General features: G+C 42.9%; 1 pseudogene across 1 annotated transcript; it reads left to right on the top strand.

The window, feature by feature from the left end:
• The first annotated feature begins 1,363 nt into the window (after positions 1-1,363).
• LOC308262743 (small ribosomal subunit protein uS8-like) lies at positions 1,364-1,906 on the top strand (annotated as a pseudogene). Its single transcript has one exon. The product of its transcript is annotated as a small ribosomal subunit protein uS8-like (transcript).
• Positions 1,907-3,863: the final 1,957 nt, after the last annotated feature.

Here is a 3,863-nt window from a genome sequence, read left to right as displayed (position 1 = left end):
TGGAGGTAGAAAGCCCCTGGATTCCACCCTCAGTACCACAAAAGAAAGAAAGAAAGAAAGAAAGAAAGAAAGAAAGAAAGAAAGAAAGAAAGAAAGAAAGAGGATGCTGACGTGATAAATTACATCTCTATCTTTTCTACACATTCACTTTATAGGGGAGGGTTACCGGGATTGAACCCAGTGGCATTCTACCTATGAGATATATCCCCAGCCCTTTTTATTTTTATTTTATTTTATTTTATTTATTTTTTGCGGGTCTCGGCATGGAACCCAGAGGCATTTGGCCTCGATGCTATACCCCTGTCCTATTTTTTTTTTTATTCTTTATTTTGAAACAGGGTCTCACTAAGTTGCAGAGGGCCTCACTAAGTAGCTGAGACTGTCTGCGAACCATGATCCTCCAGTCTCAGCCTCCCGAATGCTGGGATTACAAGCGTGCGCCACCACGCCCGGCTTATTTTATTTTATTTTGGTGTATGTGTGTGTGGGGGGGGGGGACAGAAAGCTATACCACCAGCCCTATATTTATGTATTTATTTATGTATTTATTTATGTATTTATTTATTTATTTAGTGTGGTATTGGGGTTGGAATATGAGCTACATCTCTAACCCTATTTTATTGTTTTATTTTGAAACAGGGTCTCACTAAGCTGCAGATGGCCTCACTAAGTTGCTGAGGCTGGCCCCAAACTTGCTATCCTCATATCTTAGACTCCTAAGTACTGTGATTGTAATCATTCCCACCAAGCCCAGCTAGGATTTCTTGAAGACAGACTCAAGATACTTAGTGAAGCCCTCCCAACTTAGTGAGACCTGGTTTCAAAATAAAGAATAAAAAATAAGGCTGGGGATGTAGCTCAGAGGTAGAATGCTGGAGTTCAAACCCCAGTACCCCGAACACACAAAAAAAGATTTCCTTGGCACAGGGCACAGTGATATACACATTGTGATCCTAATTATTCAGAAATATAAGGCAGAAGGTCTCAAGTTTGAGGCCGACCTGGGCAACTTAGTGAGACTGTCTCAAAATAAAACAACAAAAATGGCTTGACATGTACTTCCGTGGTAGAGCGCTTGCCTAACATGCACAAATACCTAAGTTCAATTCCCAGTACCACAAACGAATAAAAAAGATTTCCCTGGCTGTTGGATATTCTTATTCCTGTTCAGCATAGAAAAAAAGCTCAAGAAATAGGCAAAGGAAGCCGGATGTGGTGGCGCACACTCATAATCCCAGCATTTGGAAAACCGATTCATGAGGATCACAGTTCGCAGACAGCCTCAGCTACTCAGTGAGGCCATTTGCAACCCAGTGAGACCCTGTTTTGAAATAAAGAATAAAAAACAGAGGTGGAGCTCTTTCCACCATCTTTGCGTGCCGCCATAATGGCGCGCATGAACAGGACTGATGCTCTCAAGAGCATCAACAACACCGAGAGAGAGGCAAACGCCAGGCCCTCGTTAGGCCGTGCTCCAAAGTCATCGTCAGGTTTCTAACTGTGATGACGAAGCAAGGTTACACTGGCGAGTTTGAAATCATCGATGACCACAGAGCTGGGAAAATTGTGGTGAACCTCACAGGCAGGTTAAACAAGTGTGGCGTGATCAGCCCCAGATTTGACGTGCAGCTCAAAGACCTAGAAAAATGGCAGAATAATCTGCTCCCGTCTCGTCAGTTTGGTTTCATTGTGCTGACAACCTCAGCTGGCATCATGGACCACGAGGAAGCAAGACGGAAACACACAGGAGGGAAAATCCTGGGCTTCTTTTTTCTAGGGATGTGAAACGTGTACAATAAAAACCTCCATGGGGGGAAGAAAAAATACAGGTGGATGTGTAGCTCGGCGGTCGAATGCCCCTGGGTTCCATACCCATTACCATAAAAAAAAAAATAGGCAAAGCAATTCCCTTATTCTCTGAATACTAAATTGCACATAAATGGGGAAAAAATATAAGAGGCCTGGAAGAAAACAGCTACTAAGCTGGGCATGTAGGCGCACACTTGCAGTACCAGCACTCGGGAGGCTGAAACAGGAGGATCACGGTTCGCAGACAGCCTCAGCTACTTAGTGAAGAAGCCCTTTGCAACTCAGTGAGACCCTGTTTCAAAATAAAGAATAAAAGCCGGGCATGGTGGCGCACGCTTGTAATCCCCGCGCTTGGGAAGCTGAGACAGGAGGATCGCGCAGGTTCGAAGCCAGCCTCAGCTACTTAGTGAGGCTCTCAGCAACTTAGTGAGACCCTGTTTCCAAATAAAATATAAAAAAAAAGTCTGGGAGTATAGCCCGGAAGTAGAAAGCCTCTGGGTTCCACCCTCAGTACCACCAAAATAAATAAATAAATAAATAAATAAATAAATAAATAGGACAGGGTGGTGTAGCTTGAAGGTGAAATGCCTCTGGGTTCCGTCCCCAGACCCAAAAAAAAAAAAACAAGAGAAAAAAAAAAAAAAAACCCACCTACTAGTGAGTTATCAGAACAGAGACCAGTAAAATCTCTGAGAGACATTAGAATTCTAACAAGAAAAAGTAGGTAGACCTTAATGTATACCCTGGACTTGAATTTAGATACCCCAAATTTCTATGCTTTAGAAACAGGGCCATTTTACGCCAGGCATGGTGGCGCACGCTTGTAATACCCACGCTTGGGAGGCAGAGACAGGAGGATCGCGCAGGTTCGAAGCCAGCCGTGTGCGCTGGCTTAGGAGACCCTGTTTCCAAATAAAAATGTAAAAGTAGGTCTGGGAGTGTAGCCCGGAAGTAGAAGGGCTTCCAGGAATCCACAAAAAAAAAAAAAAAAAGAAAGAAAGAAACAGGGCCATTTTAGCTATAGAATAAGAGAACTCTAGATCAGTCCAAAAAAAAAAAAAGTAAGCCGGGCGTGGTAGCACACTCTTGGGAGGCTGAAACAGGAGAATCACACAGGTTCGAAGCCAGCCTTGGTTACTAAGTGAGGCTCTCAGCAACTTAGTGAGACCCTGTTTCCAAATAAAGTATAAAAAAATAGGTCTGGGAGTATAGCCGGGAGGTAGAAAGCCTCTGGGTTCCACCCCCAGTACCACACACACACAAAAAACGTAAAAAACAAACAAGCAAAAGCTTGTTTACAAGATAAAGGTGCTATAAGTAAATTAATTTACTGACAAGGAAAAAATAAACCTTAGCTATGTGTTTTGGTATATGCCTGTAATCCCAGTACTTGGGAGGCTGAGATCAGAGGATGAGAGTTTGAGGCCAGCCTTGGCAACTTAGTGAGACCAGTTCAAAATTAAAAAAAAAAAAAAAAGCCGGGTGTGGCAGCGCACACTTGTAATCCCAGCATTTGGGAGGCTGACTAGGATCGTGGTTCACCAACATCCTCAGCTACTTAGTGAGGCCCTCCGCAATTTAGTAAGACCCTGTTTCAAAAATAAAGAATTAAAAACAGGGCAGGGGGTGTAGCTCAGAGGTCAAATGCCCCCGGGGTTCCATCCCCTGGTCAGCAAATAAATTAATAATAATAATAATAATAATAATAATAATAATAATAAACAGAGCCGGGTGTGGTGGCACACACTTGTAAACCCTGCACTTGGGAGGCGGAGACAGGAGGATCGCGCAGGTTCGAAGCCAGCCTCGCTGGCGTAAGAGACCCTGTTTCCAAATAAAAATATAAAATAGGTTTGGGAGTGTAGCCCAGAAGTAGAAGGATTCCATCCCCAGTACCATCAACAAAAAGAAAATGGTTCTAAAGGTGTAGCTCAAAGTTAAATGCCCCTCATTTCACAAGAAAAAACATAGAAAAGAAAAAAACAAATATTAAAAATCTTTACAGAGAAACTATAAAATCCAGACATTCTACAATATAGCATTCACAATTTCTA

The sequence above is a fragment of the Muscardinus avellanarius genome, assembly GCF_963383645.1.
Source record: "Muscardinus avellanarius genome assembly, chromosome: 4".
NCBI classification, from domain to species: domain Eukaryota; kingdom Metazoa; phylum Chordata; class Mammalia; order Rodentia; family Gliridae; genus Muscardinus; species Muscardinus avellanarius.
The sequence above is the reverse complement of the archived record's forward strand: the minus strand, read 5'-3'. Positions and strand labels throughout refer to the sequence as shown.